This window comes from Rhea pennata, chromosome 1 (genome assembly GCF_028389875.1).
Source record: "Rhea pennata isolate bPtePen1 chromosome 1, bPtePen1.pri, whole genome shotgun sequence".
Classification (NCBI taxonomy): Eukaryota; Metazoa; Chordata; class Aves; order Rheiformes; family Rheidae; genus Rhea; species Rhea pennata.
In genome coordinates this window covers 177,795,383-177,816,617 of record NC_084663.1, presented here as the reverse complement: position 1 = coordinate 177,816,617, position 21,235 = coordinate 177,795,383, and the positions used below count along the sequence as shown (strand labels likewise).

At 37.6% G+C, this 21,235-nt stretch overlaps 1 long non-coding RNA gene across 1 annotated transcript in view; it reads right to left on the bottom strand.

Moving 5' to 3' along the window:
• Positions 1 to 9,299, bottom strand: part of LOC134140646 (uncharacterized) — a 34,061-nt gene extending 24,762 nt beyond the window's left edge. The window contains exon 1 of the long non-coding RNA XR_009958471.1: positions 9,266 to 9,299. This is a non-coding gene — a long non-coding RNA (uncharacterized LOC134140646). The remainder of the gene's footprint in view (positions 1 to 9,265) is intronic.
• Between the last annotated feature and the right edge of the window lie 11,936 nt (positions 9,300 to 21,235).

Sequence of the window (21,235 nt, the reverse complement as noted above, 5' to 3'; positions counted from 1 at the left end):
TGAATCTATGACCTCTATTCTATTGCCTGACACAAATAATCTTAGTGTAATGAAAATTGTATGCAAAATTTAGAAAGAGTGATCATTTTGAAGTTTTGTTCTCCTGGTATTCTACTTAAATTTGTTGACAGTTTTACTATAACATTATGTTTTAAAGCTTATTTGGAAACATGATGTAAATTACTCCATGTGTGTGGGGGGGTATATTTTATTCTCAGCTTTTAGATAACTTGATTTTTTAATAAAAGATATATAACTTAATCACCTCATATGACATCCTCAGTTTACATATAATCAAGTTTCTCTAATATGTGATTACTATGATTCCACTTTGGACTATTTGAATGTGCTGGTGAGCAAGTGCGATATTCAGTTAACTGAATAACAGCTAACAGGATTTTTCTGCAATGGCAAAATGGATAATGTGTAAAGATTTGACTTCCACTCTTGCAACGAGAAGCATTTATACCCTACAATTCACATGGTATGGTGAGTTAGCAACTCTACTCTCTGTTTCTTTCCCTGTTACAGTAAATGACTCAAAAACTTTCAAAGAGTTTCTGTTCCTAGAAAAAAGTAAGGCAAAATAAAACAAACAAAATATGGGATTCATCTCACCAAGCAGGGCACATGTGTCTCTGCAAACAGGTTGGCCAGCCTGGTAAGGAGGGCTTTAACCTAGATAGGTAAAGGGGAGGGGAGAGGCATAGAGACAAGGTAGACAACAAAACACAAATTGGGTTGGGGGGCCTCCAACGGGTGCATGCAGCTGGGGATGTGCGTTTGGGACATGGCTACGGGGGATCCACCTACACCCTTCCTGGGAAACCTGCAGGCATGACCACCTCTTTGAAATGCCTGTACACCAATGCACGCAGCATGGGGAACAAACAGGAGGAACTGGAGATCTGTGTGCAATCGCAGGGCCGTGATCTCATTGCAATCATGGAGACACAGTGGGATAGCTCGCATGACTGGAACGCTGCCATGGATGGATACGTGTTTTTTATGAAAGACAGGTCAGAGAGGCGAGGTGGTGGAGTTGCTCTTTATGTGAGAGAGCAGCTGGAACTCAACGAGCTCTGCCTAGGGGTGGAGGAAGAGGAGGGAGTTGAGAGTTTATGGGTAAAGATCAAAGGGCAGGCTAGCATGGGGGACACTGTTGTGGGTGTCTACTACAGGCCACCTTACCAGGAAGAGGAAGTTGATGAGGCCTTCTACAGACAGCTGGAAGTAGCCTCAAGATCACAGGCCCTGGTTCTCCTGCGAGACTTCAAACACCCTGATATCTGCTGGAGGGACAACACAGCAAGGCACAAGCAGTCCAGGAGGCTCCTGCAATGCACTGATGATAACTTCTTGTCACAAATGGTGGAGGAGCCTAATAGGAAGAGTGTCCTGCTGGACCTTGTCCTAACCAACAAAGAAGGCTTGGTTGGAGATGTGAAGGTTGAGGGCAGCCTTGGCTGCAGGGACCATGAGATGGTGGAGTTCAGGATCCTGCAGGAAAGATGTAAGGTAACAAGCAGGACTGCAACCCTGGACTTCAGGAGACAGGACTTTGGGCTCCTCTGAGACCTAACTGGAGGGATCTCATGGGTGAGCAAGGAGCTCCTGGCCAAATTCAGACAGAAGAAGAAAGTACACAGAATGTGAAAGACCGGACAGGCTACTTGGGAGAATTATAGGAATGCAGTCAAGAGTATGTAGAGATGTGGTGAGGAAGGCTAAGGCCCAGCTGGAATTGAGTCTGGCAAGGGATGTCAAGGACAACAAAAAAGGGCTCCTTCAAATACATCAGCAGCAAGAGGAGGACTAGGGAAAATGTGGGCCCACTACTGAATAGGGCGGGGGCCCTGGTGACAAGGCATGCAGAGAAGGCAGAATTACTGAATGTCTTCTTTGCTTCAGTCTTCACTGCTAAGGGCAGCCCGCATGAATCCCAGAGCCTGGACGTGAGGGGGAAAGTCCAGAGAAGGGAAGACTTTCCTTTGGTTGAGGAGGATAGGTTTAGAGACCTTCTGGGCAGGCTGGACATCCACAAATCCATGGGCCCAGATGGGATGCACCCACAGGTAGGGAGGGAGCTGGCGGATGTTGTTGCCAGGCCGCTCTCCATCATCTTTGAAAGGACCTAGAGAACTGGAGAGGTGCCTGAGGACTGGAAGAAAGCCAGTGTCACTCCAGTCTTCAGAAAGGGCAAGAAGGAGGACCCAGGCAACTCTAGGCCCACAAGCCTCACCTCCATCCCTGGAAAGGTGATGGAACAGCTCGTTCTGGATGTTATCTCCAGACATATGGAGGAGAAGAAGGTGATCAGGAGTAGCCAGCATGGATTCACCACGGGGAAATCCTGCTTAACCAATCTGATAACCTTCTGTGATGGAGTGACTGTCTGGGTAGATGAGGGGAGAGCAGTGGATGTTGTGTACCTTGACTTCAGCAAGGCTCTTGACCCTGTATCCCATGTCATCGTCCTAGAGAAGCTCAGGAAGTGTGGGTTAGAGGAGTGGACAGTGAGGTGGACTGAGAACTGGCTGAGTGGCAGAACTCAGAGGGTCGTCATCAGTGGTGCAGAGTTTAGCTGAAGGCCTGTGGCTCCTGGCGTCCCCCAGGGCTCAGATAAGGTCCTATTCTGTTCAACTTCGTTGTCAACAACCTGGACGAAGGCACAGACTGACTCCTCAGCAAGTTTTGCTGATGATATCAAGCTGGGAGGAGTGGCTGACACAGCTGAGGGCTGTGCTGTCATTCAGAGAGACCTGGACAGACTGGAGAGCTGGGCAGAGAGGAACCTCATGAGGTTCAACAAGGGCAAGTACAGGGTCCTCCTGCACCTAGGGAGGAATAACCCCATGCAGCAGCACAGGCTAGGGGCTGACCTTTTGGAGATCAGCTCTGCAGTGAAGGACTTGGAAGTGCTGGTGGACAACAAATTGACCATGAGCCAGCAATATGCCCTTGTGGCCAAGAAGGCCAATGGTCTCCTGGGATGCATTAGGAGGAGTGTCGCCAGCAGGTGGAGGGAGGTGATCCTGCCCCTCTCCTCAGCACTGGTAAGGCCTTATCTGGAGTGCTGTGTCCAGCTCTGTGCTCCCCAGGACAAGAGACATGGAGCTACTGGAGAGAGTCCAGTATAGGGCTACAAAGATGATCAGAGGGCTGGAGCCCTCCGCAGAACGGCTGTGAGAGTTTTGCCTGTTTAGCCTGGGGAAGAGAAGACTGAGGGGGGGGATCTTATCAGTGTCTACAAGTACCTGAAGGGAGGGTGTCAAGGGGATGGGGACAAACTCTTTTCAGTTGTGCCATGGGACAGGACAAGAGGCAATGGGCAGAAATTGAAGCACAGGAAGTTCCGCCTGAGCGTGAGGGGGAATTTCTTCCCTGTGAGAGTGACAGAGCACTGGACCAGGTTGCCCAGAGAGGTTGTGGAGTCTCCTTCTGTGGAGATCTTCAAGGCCCGCCTGGATGCAACCCTGTCTAACATGCTCTAGGTGACCCTGCTTGAGCAGGAGGGTTGGACTAGATGATCTCCAGAGGTCCCTTCAAATCCTGCTGATTCTATGAAAATCCTATGATAATAGAGTATTTCCCCAATTTAACTAAAAAGTTGGTAACCTATAAGTAGAAAAAAAATACATATATTTATTTCTGCATAATGCTAATTTACATGTAACAAAGGTAGGTTCATACATCTGAAACTTCTTCATGATAAATAAATATATATATATATATATATAAATATTATATATATTTATCATGTATATATAAATTCTCTCAAAACTCTTCTAGCTATTTTAGTCAACCTTAGGCCTCATAGGGTGGTTCATGACAGCCGTATCTTCCTAGTCAGACTCTTCTTGGATGCAAAACCACTGCAGCATGTTACTGGGGATTATGTGTTAACTGGAAGAACATTGTTAGTATTATTGTTTTACTATCTCACACAGTTATTTTAAGACTAAAATGTTTTCAATAAATGTCTTGAATACTCTGAGTGCTTGTGTTCTCTCATTTATGTGTGCATAAGAGCAGAATTTCACCCTTTCTTTTTTTATCCACAGGGGTATACATAAATGCAAATCCTCTTGACAAATAACAGAATCAACTCAGGACCCTGTACTGAAAGTTTGTAAAGTTAAATTAGCCTAGATACCCATAATAGGCATACTTTCCCACTTACAAAATCTTCCAGACCATCTGCAAATATCTGTAATACTGTTTACATAATAGTTTTAAAACTTCAAAAGTTTTCTGGGAGAGGGTCAAAAAGGAAATACTAAAGCTAAATGACAGCAGGAAGAGAGAAGTGAAAATAGGTATTGCAGCCTGTGGCTATATAAAACAGGATAATGTAGAAAAGAATTTTGTGAAAATAGGTAGGAATAAATGAGAAGGTCCTACTGCAGACTGAATTTTAAACCCAAATGTTTACACATAATATTTTTAAATAACTAGCATGATCAATAAGTACATTTACAGTATATTTAGAACATTTGCTATATTTAAAGTTTTATAGTCATGTATTCATATAATCACATTTATAAACACATAGAATTTGAGTACCATCTCTTTATATGTAGGTATGATTATAAATGAAAGTAAAATTCTTCTATTCTTATTTAGGTAGCATTTAACATATTTAATTTCTATTAATTTAATTTTATTTAATTTAAATTTATTTAAGTAAACTTGTGCTTTCACTCAGGGTAGAAATGGATCACTTATACAAATATTATCTTACCTGGAAGCTGCAACCCATAATGTCTCTGTCTCCCTTTATCAGTTCTGTTAAGTATAAATACATTTTCTCCTTTACTGTTCTCATTTTCTTTCCCTCTTTATGTGTTTCTATATTTGGAATTGGCTTAATGTTAGCAAAACAGTATGTAAGACAACCTTAAGCAGGTCCTTTTGGTAATTTCAAGTTCATGACTCATTGAGAAGTGAGGAAAGAAATAGTTGCCACAAGTGACTGCTGATATTTGGGAAATAACTGCAGGAACTAGAGTGTAGTAGGTATTCCAAGCCCACCCCAGAAGGGTTTGGATCAAATGAATATCAATTAAATTATTTTATTTCCAGTGGTGATGTCTCTGAAGTTAAACTTCCCTGATTTCCTAGAAATGACAGTTAAGTTATATTCTCAGCAAGTTCAGCATGCTTAATGAACTCCTTGGGGAAACCAGAATATCTGTAACACAATTAACTTCCTATTCTTATGTAAATGAGGAGTTTCAGGGTCCCTAATGGAAGCCTGTTTTTTGGCTACAGTTAGCAAGTGTATGCTATTAAATGACACATGGAGCCTTGAGCTGAAATTTAGACTTCACTAATTTATGCTGTGACATGTTCAAAGCTGCTTTAGAGGAATATGAAACACAGTTTTTTAAATGTATCTGATGAAATGGGGATTATTACCCTTGGCTAGACTGTCGTCAGCAGTCTGATTACCTTTGCCTTTCCTTGGTCTTAACAGAATGAACACACTGACACATTTTCAAGGGATATATTTGCAATAATAATACTTTCGCTTTGGCTTTCTTTATTAGCGTTATCCAGCTGAGATTATTGATTTAAGATGGAAAGAGACCAGTACAGTAAATTAGCCTATATTAATGTTTTAGATTGTATGTGCGCATTTATGTGCATGTAGTTAAGTCTATCTAATACTGAAAAGAGCTCTAAGTCAAGTAGATAAGGTCCATGCCACTTGTAAAGGAAGAAAAAAAAAAAACGAGATACATAAATTTAATAGTCTAAGAGAAATAGAAGGCTGAGAAAACAATATACAAAATGAAAAGAGGATGTTACGGAATAGCTCAAGTTTTATTGTTGTTAGTAAAGTCCTTTGAGATCTGCAGATGAAAAGCCCTCTATAAATGCAAAGTACTATTGTCTCAGAGGAACAAAGCTATACGTCAGTTCCAAAGCACGAAAATACAATCAGGTAAAGTGGTCCGTGCTATAACCACAAAGTGAGATTCGATTTAGAGCTTAATACCCATCTTTAAGTTACCTCGCAAAATTGCTGAATCCAAGTTAGGCACTATCTTCTAAAATTTTATATAACTCATATTCACCAAGTGTCAACTAGGTGTCTCAATTTCACTGTGGTGCTTAACTGTGTCAAACAATTCAAAAGAACTTCTTCTGTTCTGAGTAGAAGACTAAGTGGTCTGAAACATAAACTACTGGAGATCTTTATTATGAAAGTTTGTTAAGTACTAGTCAGATGCAAAGCATAGCTAACAGCTGCTGTTATCAAGTCCAAAGTGTAGTATTTAATGTGCAGTGATCTAAAAGCATAACTGATGGCTCAGACCTTTACCTGCCTTTACTCTGCCTTTATATTTGCAGGGTACCTTGCCATATTTAGGAAGAACTGTTGTGAACACATAAAAATATGTATCCATCTTATGAATCATCTTTCTTGAGAATGGCTCCTGTTTACATGTAATGTAAATGAAGCTACCTGAATACTTAGTAGTAAATTGCTGCTACTTCTGCAGCTCTGCAATTTCATTTTGTGCCTTCTTCACACAGAAAAGACCTAAATAAGGTTGCATAATCTACTAACATTTTGAATTTGTTTTGGACTTTCCACTTGTCTGAAAACAAACTTAATAGGGAGACTTATGTTGGTGAGATACAGTAAAGGAAAAATTCAGCAAGAAATATTGACTCACAGCATGTAGGTATGTATAGTGGTGGGATGACTACAAAAGGGTTCACGCTGATACATTTTCCATGTACAACTGCTCAAAGTATTTGTGCTATTATCACATGTGGTGTGCAGCTGGAGTAGATCAAAACCACAATTTCTTCTCTTCTGCTTAGTTAGTATGACACAATAGCTTGAAAAAAAAATAGTCCCACATGACATTTTGCTATTTAAGGCTAAATTTTTAGTACACTGATATGTAGTCAGACTCTTTTTTTTGCCAAAACTCATTTTAAGTAAAAATATGATACTATTTCAAAATTCTGCTAGGAATTAGTTTCCTTGCTATTTGTAGATTCAGATGCTCAAACAGTTGTGCAATAGCTGATTTCATAAAACTGAGCTGAACTGAGTAAGAATGCAAAACAAATTAATACATTATTTTCGGAATTAACTTTCCAAGGAAACAAAAATGCACATCTGCTAATTTGTACATACTGAAAAATAATTGGACCTGTCAATATACAAAGCAATTCTTTATATCATATAAAGAAATGTTAATCCATTAGTCATTTTGTCCAATATTATATATATCACTACTACGGCTAAATGGAAGGAAAGCTGTCTAATAAGCCTAGTAAACAAGTGGGTTTCCTTTTCTTGCAAATTTAATATTCAAGATAGCTAAAATGTGTGCTATTTTCATGCTGTCATGTTCTCAGCAATATTTTCTGCTTACTTCATTAATCAGGAAAATGAATGGGGAGAAGCCAATCAGAATACATATCTTTTTTTCTTTTTTCTTTTTTTAAGTACCTATGACGTATCTTTCCAATATCTTTACTTTTTTCTTTTTTTCTTTTTTCATTCTTTCTTTTTTTTAACTAGTCCTTCAATTATCCTCTGAAAGATACCTCTGAAAAAAGATGATAATTTTGAGGATTTTAGCAGCTTTTAGTCCAACCACCAAGTCCATCAAGATATTGCTAACTGTAACTGGATAAATGCATTGTCCTGTACAGGGTTTGCTTACTTTAAAGGGATGCAAACATACAGTCATTCAAATTCATTATTCCATATTAGCTTTCATATGTTGGCTAATGCAAGCCACAAAGTGAAAGAAATGTAGTATCCAAAATCGTAAGAATTTGAGTTCTCTACCTACTCTTGCATATCTATGTGTTGTTTGTTAAAGGTGTATTGTATTCTTTACTGTGACATACATTACTGAATACAGAATAAGGATTCTATTCAATTTATCAATTTTAGTAGGCATTCAGTTTAACATTTCTCTATGTCCATGGGAGAGAGCACAGATTTCCCAAATAATTGAAATTGGAAGGGATCTCTAGAGATTATCTGGTCCGACTGCCCTGCTCAAGTAGAGTCAGCTAGAGCAGATTGCCCAGGATCATGTGCAGTCATGTTTTCAATATCTCCAAGGATGAAGATACCACTATCTGTGCAACTAGTTCCAGTGTTCAACTATGCCCACAGTAAAAAAGTGGGGGGTTGTGTTCAAGTAGAATTTCCTATGTTTTAATCTGTGCCTATTTCCTATTGTCCTGCTACTGAGAAGAGTCTGGTCCTGTCTTTTTGGCACCTTCTCATCAGGTATTTGTAAACATTGATAACGTCTACCTAAGTCTTCTCTGCTCCAGGCTGAACAGTCCTAGCTCTCTCAGATTATCCTTGTGAGAGATGTTTCGGTCCTCAAATCACCTTTGTGGCCATTCACAGGACTTGCTTATGTAAATCCATCTTTTTCTTGTACTAGAGAGCTCAGAACTGGACAAATGCTGCCTCTGGATGCAGCCTCACCAGCACTGAGTAGAGGGGAAGGATTACCTCTCTCTTCCTGCCGGTCCTATTGCTAGAGCAGCCCAGGCTGTTGGCCTTCTTTGCCATGAAAGCACATTTCTAGCTCATGTTCAATTTGTTGTCCACCATAACCTCAGGGCCTTCTCTGCAAACCTGTTTTCCAGCCTGTACTACTGCATAGGGTTATTCCTCCTTAGATACAGGACTTTGCACTTCCCTCTATTGAACTTCATGAGGTTCCTTTCCACCCATCTGTCCAGCCTGTTGAGGTCCCTCTGAATGGCAATACAACCTTCTGGTTTATCAGTCACTCCTCCCAATTTTCTTACTTCTGAGAGTGAATTCAGTCCCATCAACTGGGTCATTAACTAAGAAGTTAAAAAGTCTTGGACCTACTATCAGCTCCTGGGGTTGTGACTGGCCTCCGGTTGGACTTTATGACATTATTAACAACCTTTTGAGCCCAGAAGTTCAGTCAGTTTTCAGTCCCTCTCATTGTCTACTTTTTTAGTTCATATTTCATCAGTTTGTCTATGAGTATGTTATGTGAGATAGTGTCAAAAGCCTTGTTAAAATCAAAGTAAATAACATCCACTGCTCTCCCCTCACCCATCAATCCAGTCATTTCATCATAGAAGGCTGTCAGGTTAGTTAAGCATGATTTACGCTTTGTAAATCCATGCTGACTACTCCCTATCACCTTGGTGTCCTTCATGTGTCTGGAATTAGTATCCAGGATTAGTCACACCATCCCAGGATTGACTTTGATGTGAGACTGACCTGTAGTTTCCTGGACCCTCTGTTTTGCCCTTCTTGAAGGTAGGAGTGACACTTTCTTTCTTCTAGTCCTTGGAGCTTCTCCTAATAACCATGACCTTTCAAAGATCATCAAGAGTGACTATGCAATGACATCAGCCAACTCCCTCATCACTTGCAGATACATCCCATCAGGGCCAATGCACTTGTATATGTCCATTTTGTTCAAGTATTTCCTAATTTGATTCTCTTCCACTGAAGATAAGTCTTCCTTGCTCTGGATTTCCCCTCTGCTCTCAGTCGCTTAGGATTCTTGAAGGTCAATCTTACCAGTAGAGACTGAAACAAAGAAGTTAGTCAGTATTTCTTTCTTTTAAGACTCCTTTGTTACCAGGGGCCCTACCCCAGATAGCAGTGGGTCTACATTTTCCCTAGACTTCTTTTTCCTGCTTATGTACTTATAGAAGCTTTTCTTGTTGTCTTTCATGTCCCTGGCCAATTTTAACTCTAAATGGACTTAAGCTCTCCTTACCCCATCCCTGCATGCTAAGAAAGTGTCTGTATTTTTCTCCAGGGTTACCTGCCCCTAAGTTCAGCTCTTGTATACATCCTTCTTATAGCTGAGTTTAGTCAAGAGCTCCTTGTTCATTTGTACAGGCTTCCAGCCACCTTCACTTGATTTCTTGCTTCTTGGGATGTATTCAGTTTCCTGGGCCTTTTATCTCATGCACTTTTGATGTTAGAGATGGTGTGTAGCTCCAGATTGTAATCCTTAATCTTAACTACTTACTCACCAGTGTGTACACAAAACAGCCACTAGTTCACAATGTAGATATCTTGTCAAAGCAACTAATGAAGTCTAGAAAAGTTTTCATCTTCCCTACCTGCAATTGATCAGTTGGTTTCTACTTTCCACCTATGTTTCGATTGGATGTAAATTGATCTAATGAGATTTCAAACTTCTAGGTCACTTATAAATATTCACACTTAAGTAAATTTAAATCTGCACCTACTGGAGCTCAATCCCCTCACTAATTTAAAATGAAACAAATCACTTCTCTGGAATTCTCTATTTTTGTCTTTAGAGGATTAGAGAAGACCAATATAGTCTGTTTAGTAGAGAGACCTAATCAAACCCTAGTGAATAAGAATAACACTGAATGTAGCATAGAGTACAGCAGCTGCAAAGGCTTTCATTCAAAATCACAACTCAGAGAAAAATTGAGAGAATCATTGAATCACAGAATTATACAGAATCACAGAATGGTTGAGGTTGGAAGGGACCTCTGGAAATCATCTAGTCCAACCACCCTGCACAAGCATGGATCATGTCCAGGCTGGTTTTGAATATCTCCAGAGAAGGAGACTCAACAGTCTTTCTGGGCAACCTGTCCTGAAAGAGGACAATCACCTTGTATGTGATAGGCTAGTGATCAGAAGTGCTATGAATCTGAAATTGGATTCATTTGATCACATGTGAAAAATTACAGAAAAAAAGGGACCCTGATTAGCTCAGATACACAGGTTTGTATTTTAGGTGTCTAAAACAAGGTGAGATGAATTTATCTTCCACTTTCAATACTTTCTTCCTCCAGGTAGAGATTAAACTTACTTCCTCCATTTCCCAGGAGAAAAGCATAAGAAACGGAATGAAGTTGAGTCTATGCACAATGCTTCTGTTCCTGCCAGGCTACTGTGCAGGAAAACATGGGAGCTTCATGGTGCCAAACAGAAATCATCAAGAAAAACAATGATTTTAACCTTGACTTCAAGAGCTCTCCTGAGACAGGATAGAATGTGGTCTGGAGCAGCACTCTGAAGGTGGTTTATTTATTTTACCAGTCACACTAATGAAGGAGGCCAGTGCAATTCTGCATGCAGAGCTGAACATTGCCAACACCTGATCTTCTTTCCTAATAGAAGCCTAAAATTGTTACTTCAGATTCTAATCAGAGATACTATGAAAGATGTAGACTATACTTTTGTTTACTTAGTAAATCATGAAGATCCCTACCCTATGCTTTTCAGATATTGTTCCCACTTGACCAAATTCGGGCAAAGACATACAAAGGACTAAGGTCTGGAGAAGAATGAAATAAATTATGACCTGTACAAGACCTTCCACTGACACTTGGATGGAAATCAAAATGACTTAAGGATTCAGGCCAACCAGGTGTTTTGTGAAATGATTACCCTTTACTATCTGTCCATAAAAAGAGTATTCCTTCATAATCCACATTCAGACACAAATGAGACCTCAATTTTTTTAAGGGGTTGAGAACAGAAGAGCAGAATACAGGTTACTATTATCATATATACATACTATGAATACATGTCATTAACAACTTTTCTTGTAACAGAAGTCTCTATAACTGAAGTATGAAGTTACTAAACCACAGAACCATCTTGACCTCTACATTTAATTAAAAATTCATTACTCTAGTCCACAGCAGAATAAAATGAGTCTTTCAGTGTCCTAGACGGTTCTAAGGTTGTCTAATTGTTTTCATTGTAACCTCATAAGTAATCATCTAAGAAATATATAGTAGGTAAAAAATTTCTAACTTCCTGTTGTTAAAAAGAGCTTGTTTTGAGATAATAATATAAATAAAAACATATATTTTTGATGTAATAAGTAATCTCTCATTTGAGAACAAGATGATGCATTCTTTATCTTAGGATAAAAAATAACTTTGGTTCCTCGCACCACTCAAAGTTATGTCAGTCTCCTCTCGGTATAAATATTTCAGTGAAATTTTAGCTTCTTCTTGAAGGCATTTGAATATTTTTATCTATTTTAGTTTCCAGATGAATCTCTCTTGAGTTACCACTATCAACAAAGACAAAAGGAGGCACAGAAGATAATTGTGATTGTAACTAAAGAAATAGATAGCCTACACAATTTCTAGAGACTTAGTTTTGTACCATGAACTACCTACATTGTACAATTTTTCTCTGTGCGTAGGCTGTGACAGGGATTATGTTATACTGAGATTATAATTCCTTGTTATAAAATGTCATTAGCAATATTTGCTGCTTAAGCAGGGAAACTGCTGAGGACAGTCTCATACTAGGTTCAGTGAGATGGAGCAATAGAACTGTCTTGTCTTTATGTTTTGGCTTAATAAATAATAATAATAAATAATTCTTATTCTGCCTGCCATTTTTATTGATTTGTATATGCAGTAGACCACAGAATCACAGAATGGTTGAGGTTGGAAGGGACCTCTGGAGATCATCTAGTCCAACCTCCTTGCTCAGCAGGATCACCTAGAGCATGTTAGACAGGGTTGCATCCAGACAGGCCTTGAATATCTCCAGAGGAGACTCCACCACCTCTCTAGGAAATCTGTGCCAGTGCTCTGTCACCACCACAAGAAAGAAATCTTCCTTTTATTCTGATGGAGCTTCCTGTGTTTCAGTTTGTGCCCACTGCCTCTTGTCCTGTCACTTGGCACCACTGAAAATATCCCCCCTCAGTCTTCTCTTCCCCAGGCTAAACAGGCCCAGCTCTCGCAGCTGTTCCTCGTTGGGGAGGTGCTCCTCTGATCATCTTTGTAGCCCTACACTGGACTCTCTCCAGTAGCTCCATGTCTCTCTTGTACCGACCAGTAGACAAACAGTAGCAGCTTCTTTGCTTAGACATGGAAGTTCAGAGGGAATTATCTCACATATCCATCCCCATTTTTTTCCTTATATTTCTGGATTGTGTGCTCTTATGAAAAAGAAATCTGTTGTCTTATACATCTGCTTCAGAAAGCAGGTCTGTCTTGAGTTTTCTGGTCTATATGTCTAGCATATGGAAGACATACTAACCTCTTTTGGTACGATTATATCAAAGAGGAGCAACAAGACTGATGTCACAAATATTGTCTTATGCCCTCTCTATCAAATGATCAAGACATCCACTTCATAACTTCATCAATAAAGCTCATTTTTCAGTCAAGAGCTTAGTGAGGATCAGATCCATACCTTGAGCATGTCTTAATTACTTTACCATCAACCCTCTTGTGGGTACTGTGGTATAAAGAATGACTACGTACAGCCATCAACTAAAGTTTAGGGCAATTACCACTAGTAAAAGCCTTACTAAGAAAATAAAGTGTGCAACCTATTAAGAACAGAAACCTCCTATCAAACACTCATAAAATGTAGAGAAAGGGGATTGAGTTTCATCAGGTTGCAGAGAATATATACCGTATCATGTCAAACAAAACCGATATGTATTTGATTGTAAAAAGACATATGGCTTTGTTAAAAAATGAGAGCAACTCAGGATTATTATATACCAAGGACAATTGTGCTGTGAAAAATATCTACTGAGAGTACGAGGTCTATAAAGATTTGACTTCATTGGTCAGTGCAATTGACAGTGAGGTATGAAAAGAGACCAAAGAGAAAAAAGGACTTGGAGGCAGCAAATCACATCTTCAAAATCCTAACAGAGCTATCCTTTTTTCAACATTTATACTTAACTCCTCTTAATGTCAGTGGGAGTTATGTGCACACATAGAAATAAAAGACATCTCTGTGTGTAAACAGTCACTCATTTTTCAGATAAAAGACAAAAGAAAAAAGAAAGAAAAAAAAAAAGAATAAAGACCAAACGATTTAAGTTTTAGAAAGCACTTCAAAAAGGCTTGTGTAGACTATGAATCAGGGTTATATTCAGAATGTCTGAGAAATTCTGATCAATATAATCAGGAATGACAGTAATTCCCTGTGCACTGTGATGGAAACCTAATCATTACTGCTACCAAAATAAATCTGTTCCCATTCAAACAATGGTACTATTAAATGCACACACACTGAACTTTAGCAGTTGGGGAACATTTAATTCTTAACCATTCTCTACTCAGAGTCTAAAGCTGCATTTTTTCAGAGCTTTGAGTATGAATTGTTCATTTTTAAGCTGTAGATTCTCATGAGATTCTGACTAGATTAGCTCCTCAACCAAAAAGAGCCTATCATTAGATTTCTATCAATAAAGAGAAAAACAAAAACAAACAAAACCCAGAGAAGTAGAGAAAGGCATTCATTCATTTTAACTAGAAAAATATTATTTAACTCTAAATTTAACAACCCATTTTAAAGTTTCAGATGAATCCATAATTTTCAGGAAAAGGTATTAAACTTTTACTGGACAGTAGTTTGACTGTCTTTTCTCTTGTTTTCAGGCCTTTTTTCCTTCTTTCTCTCTCTCTCTCTCTCTCTCTTTCTTTCTTTCTTTTTATCTTACATTTAATGCTTCAGGGCATGCTTTCTGCAGGATGCAGAGAAATTTAGTTTGCTGTTGAATCCCATTAACTTTTATGTGATTTGCTTGGCTAAAATCCTGGTCATAATACTGAAAATGTTCATTTAAATCCCTCTCCTATAGCTTGCTAATACATAGACTTCTGCTAAAGAAAAGCAATAACGTCAGTCTAGATCTGAATAAATATACTTAAAAATATATTGTATTTATTTTTTATTCACTTTTCTCATATAGTATTCCCTCTTTCTGCTTAAAGATATTGTTCTGGCTTTATAAGAAAAGAACGGATCAATTCTAGGAAAGAAAAAAAGAAGGAATAGTGGCTCTGCAAAAGGTTCTCTGGAAAACAATTGTATGTTATGCTGTATAGAAAAATATCGTAGAGATGACAGACATTTACAAGATAATACAATACGATTTGGAGAGTATTTCCATTATAGTAGCAACACCAGAAAACTTTTGTTATTATACTTCCAGATGAAATATAAAAGATGCTTTCAGGTCCAATAATATATTTTGTCTCCTTTCTTCCGAGTAACAGCATGCCCTGCCCAGCAAAAGAAGAGTAAGGTCTTTTTGCACCAATAACCAGTAGTCAGGATTTCTCATGATGAAGTATCCAGAAGATTTTTTTACTCAACTATAATAAATTAATACCTGTGCTTTTGAAATATGATAAGTCCTGGCCTATTTTATTCTTTCCAAGACCATATTACTGCCTTGTTTTGTATAAATATCTTTCAAGGAAACACCTCTTAATCTATTTTTCTTCCTGTTTTACTCTCCAGTAACTTTCAGGGCTATCTAGATACTGTCTATGATACAAGTATGTCTATGATACATGGCTTGGATCTTTAGGCTGGTATTGACAAAAATATGTTAGAAACCTTTTTGTGTTTGTTTTTGTTTCTTTTCCCCAAGCAGGAGTTGTTCTGATTTTATATTTCTTTTTTTTTTCTTATTATTCTTCATTTTTCTCCATACATTGGCCAACATATTCCATTCCTAGAAACACTCTGATCCTACAAAATTCCATGTATTTGAAATGCAATGATTAAAAATGAATATAAAAAAATTAGTGGCATCACCTCTAACTAGTCCAGAACCAAGATAACTTTTTGTATCACATATGTTGTCATGTTGTTGAGAAATATGACTGTGTGTTAACTGAAAAAAAAAAAAAATACTTACCTGAAACTACCTCTGAGGAGGGAAAAAAAAAAGAAGAAAAAAAGTAATTGCTACAAATCTATGCCAATTCTGTGAAGAAATTTAAGACAAAATTTTTCTTCACACACTAAAAGCATTGCAGCAAAGACATTGTAAAAGAGCTGAAATTAACTTTCTCCATACCAACAGAAGGACCTAATTCATTTACTATTTTTTGTTCTTTGACCCAGTTATGATTCTGCTAGCATTTTATGCAAAGTAGAATGGTATCTAAAGGAGGGATGGAGAAACCTCTTTGCTGTAATAGGTTGGGAAATGAGGTACTCTTTCAGTAAGGAAGATCTGGATTCTTTAAGCACACTGACTGACACTGGTGCTTAAGCTAAAAGACTAAAAAGCTTAGTTCATAATCAGTGGAAAACAGTCATGAGAATTCCTTTCTGGGTTTTATAGTACTTCTACAGTGATTACAGAAGAAGTCAAGGAAAACAGAGTTCCTAAGGCTGCATACATTGACTGCAAGACTTAAAAATGTGAGTTTGTCTTCTCTGATACAAGGAATAGATTTGGGTCTATAATTGGATCTCCGATGCCATTACTGATAACAAATTTCTGAAAATGGAGAGATTTCTCTGTGATGCTTTCTGTGAGTCGGATATATTCTGAATGCACCATGCCAGCAAAATAAACAGAGGAGCTGTTCTTTAAGTGTCACTGGATCTTGGGTATGGAATTGGCTTCTCTGGCTTGGTGATCTTGTTTTAGGTGGCATTGAACTGTACCAACAGAACTGTATGTATTTAAGGAACTGTAAGTTTTGTAAATTTAGTTGTCAAAGTCAAGAGGAGATTTGAACACCTGAATTTCTGAGTAAAGCAACACTGTAGTGTGTATGGATCCTATGCATCAACAACTCCCTCTGGTTGACAAATTATAGTACCTCTTCAATTTCAATCATGGTATCGGAACTAAGAATCTTTCACATTTATCATCCATACCAGCTAATCTGGAACATGATCAGATAGCAAACAGTTATATATTATGAAATAGATATAAGAATATTTGGAAATACACTTTAAATAAAATTAAAGGTACATTTGGATTGCTATTACCCTTATGAGCTAGCACTCTTCAGTTTCCTGGTTTGTTTCTGTAACAACATATTACTTTTCATTCACATCTAATAGTTAAGTCAAAAAGTCTGTAAGAACAGAATTCACTACCCATTGTGAATTCAATGAACCTGAATTAACATGAAACGTTACAGAAGACGAGGTCCCCAGCAGTTGAAGAGGTTTCATATCTGGCACTCGTGAAAGGATGATGTTAATAGTGTGGTCCATAAATTATTTTAGAAAAGAAGCTACAACATGGGTATGTTTCTTTCATCTTGCACTATGAAAAGCAAATGATTTAAGCAAATTAAGATTTTTCATATTAATGTTAACATAATTTTTTTTAAGTGAGAAAACCTCTCAATGACAGATTGTAATTGAAAATAAAAGTTAGTCTAGACTCTGAATATATAAAAATATTGTTGTCATTGTCATTGATTTCATCATTTTGTTTTCCTCTGTGAATTCCAGACCTACAGATACTTAATCATGTTAAGTTGAGTTTTCAATTACCTTCCTTTTGAACTGATTTGATTTATATGATGTTTGATGGGACTTACTTCATTCGAGATTTTTTGTTTGCTTGTTTCTATACCGCAGATATACTTCTGATGAAAACGAAATTTCAAGGTAAATAAATAATTCTTACAGATTGTTACAGATGTCATTAAAAGCATGCACCAAAGTGATAGATAATGTGCTAAGTTATTTTTATTCTAAGGCTAAAAAAGGCTAGTTTGTAAGTGTATCATCAAGTAGAGGAGGAACAAAAAGAAAAATAAAGCAGAAAGTCATTTCACTATTCTGAGCAAACCTGTCATACTAGCATATTAAGGAGACAGTAAGGCAAGTATGGGGAAACAAAGGCATGTTAATTGGTTTAGGATTAATCAAGATACATCCAAGCATGGGAGCACCTTCTCCTTTTATAAGATATTTGCGTTCTAGACGGTCAACTTAGCTCCAGTTCACACATCAAATTTCATAACAATTGATAATGAGTTAGAAGGTCAGTCTGGGACCTTACACAGCCAGCATAAGACTTTAGACCTATTCTCAGTGACAGCAATACTATTTTGATGGGTAACTGGGAAAATAAATGCTTGCACATTGTTTACTAGATTGTTTACCAGCTATGTATATCAGTATATTAATGTTTCAATTTGAAAAAATTAACATTAATTACATCCTGCTTAGTGTGCTTCCACTTCTATGAATGCAGCAGGCTGCTGTTTGGCTAGAGTCTTCTCCACTCTTACAAAAAGCTTTTCCTCTCTTTCCCATTCCAAATGGCTAGCATGTTTCTGAAATCTAAGCAGGACAGAGGATGTGCCAAGGAAGAGAAGACTAAATTAAGTAAGCTTCCTAACTTTTTGACTAGAATATAAAGATTCAAACAAACAAACAAACAAAAAAAAAAAAACCACAGAAATCAAAAACCAACAACTTCATTTAATGAACTAGCTACCAATAAAAATAAAATAAAATAAAATAAAATAAAATAAAATAAAATAAATAAAATTATTCCACATATCTGTTTTGTCTCCTGCAGCAGGTCTGTAGATATTGGATAGCCTATCCACCTATAAATCTCTCAGGCAGTACTGGGGCACATCAAGGAAAAATTCTATGGTCATGTGATGAGTGAGTAGAATTTGGGCTGTCAGTTCAAATAAGTACAAATCTGGGTCAACACCATAAAATAATGCCCACAAGTTTCTTCACTAGCAATGTAACACCACAAAAGGTGTTGAGACATGCTCACATGCACAAAGCTTTATCATCAGGGACCATAGATGATGACATACATTGACTGTACCAGTGAAAGTTACTTTTCAGAAAAAAAAATAAAAAAAGGAGAATGAGAGAGACAGATATGAAAAAAAAAAAAAATCTCCCAAGAGCAAACAAGAAAGAAAAGTAGCAAGGGGGCATCCTGTCCTGAGCAACTTTTTCAGTGCAGTAGAAGTCATTCCATACCACTTTTCCTTTGTAACTATACGGTTTTCATTAGGACTTTTTTGAACTCTATTGGTTGCTCCTGCTTATGATGCTGCTAGCACTAACTGCACTAACTGGAGCTTAGTTTGATCAGCAGCAGGTGTTGCATGTTGACTGACTGTGAATCTTTATTTGTGGGTTCCCTAATATAAACCAAAAGCAGTAAGCAAAGGGTAGGCAATGGGGGAAAGAAGGTCAGATTCTAACACCTACATCAATTGCTTCCCATAAGAATCTACCATAAAAATACTATCAAGGTTTGCAAGTGCAAGTTTATGAGACTAAGCACACAAGAACAAAAGTATAAAAACAATAAGGGAAAAACATTGCCACAGAATGTATTGAAAAACACTGTCACAATAGTTTAAGTGAAAAGTTTCAGAGATGCAACGAAAAGTGGGCTAGAGAACTGAAAATGGAAGACCTATGGTAAGCCGAAGGCTACAGTATCCACAGAGCAAGGCACTGAGCAACAGCTTTAAGATGGTTTTCATAATAGGGACAGTAATCAAGTGTAAACAGGAGGACTGGTTTGAATTCGATGCTCAGACTACAATGTGGATGCAGTCTTTGAGTTAGATTTCTGAAAAGACACAGCCATTTACAAAGCAGGCTTATTTAATCTCTAGATTTTAGCTCCCACAAAAGAAGTCAAAATGCTTTAGTACATACTTAAACATCTGTAACTGATATCCTGTGAAGAGATAGATGCCTGACACAACTATTCCAAAATAGTCAGATCAACAGTAGAAATTTTCTGGAAATAGTATGTATAGCTTTGAACATCCTTTAATTAAAAAGAGACTTGGATTTACATCTCTTATTTCTTGAATAAATTCATCAAATGGTCTAATCTTTAGAGATTACAGAACTGCTTTCCTATTTGCCTATATGTTAATGAAAGCAGCTGTGAGATTATTTTCTAATTTTCCCAGTTTGTGTTACGTAAGGTCTGGGATGGGCTATCTCTCAGACTGATTCCTTCAAGGGACTTGGATGTTACCCCCACTTAGCTTCTAAGGCTTATTGTCTATGACTGTCACATGCATAATCAAAAATTCAGCTGCAGGCACTTTGTAGAGGAAGACATCCAGGGAATTCTATATGCCTTACAGTTTTAGCAGCCACTAACTTTTTTCATTTGTTTGTGTGTTTATTTGCTTTAAGAGTAAAGTTTTGGAACTGGTACGTAAGCTCTACATAAGCTCTATTTCTATTGTGAACATCCTGTTTAACATCATTATCCCTAACAGGGATCTTGCAAGGAAATAAAAAGGAACTATTTTGAGTTGCACATGGAGCCAGAGTCATGAATTCCCATCAAAGTGAATAATAACAACAGATAAACAAAAGTGCTAAGGCATAAGAGAATTACAGTTTAAGGTCAGATATCTAGCTTCATTTTTTGAAGAGACTGACCACATGTGTTCATTCTTTTCTGTGTTTAAATTGAGGAAATGGACCTTTTTTACAGTGAATTTATTAACTCTTAAGTTCATGTGTATTTAAGATACTCTTATTAGGACCTTTTACTACATATGCTCAGGTCCTTACTACCTGAGCTAATGTACTACAGAATTTACTGGAGGTAGTAATCCAGAATTTGAGATGTCATTTCTTGCTACCCTGTAATGTTCAAGCTCAGCTTTATTGTAGATATATTGAAAAATATATTGTAAATAATTCTGTTGAAGGTTCCATACCATGTCAGAATAACTGCTATATAAGCTGCAGCCTAACATAAGTATGTTTTCAGCACCTATCATTTCTGTGAAACTAACATGTTTTCTGAAGACTTTTTCTAGTATTGTTTGTCAGTGTGGAATTTTCTTTTTTTCTCCTGACAAGTACAACACATACTTGACATTAAATAATGTAGATATTTAAACATAAAAAAAAAAAAAAAAGTTTTTTTAGTCTTTGCAGTTTCAAATGAGCCCTTCTGTTTTATTATATAAACCTAGCCTGCAATGTCATATTGTGTCATATGGAATAGTCAAGTTCTTGACTACTAGCTCATTGCCTGTATTGATTTTCTTTCGTTCTTTCTTTCTTTCCTTCCCTGTCTTTGCTATCATATTAGATAGTGTATGACTGGTTTAATCAGCCAGTATGTCAGAGGAAATTTGAGGTAGGTGATATTTAGACTTTGATTATATCAACTGTTGTGTAAGGAAATACAACAGAAAGGAGAAAAACATTTTGTACTAAAGTTTATAAAGACTGAAGCAAGCTTGTATGATTGGATCACTGCAATGGATGGATATGAACACTTCAAAAAATCCAGGAAAGGAAGGTAAGGTTTTCTCCATCAAAAGGAGTAGCTGTAATGCAGTGAACTTTACTTTGGGACAGGTGATGAACCAGTCCCTCATGAGCACAGACCAACACAGGTGACATTGTAGTAGGCATCTGCTGAAGATTATCTGATCAAAAAGAGCAAGCAGACAA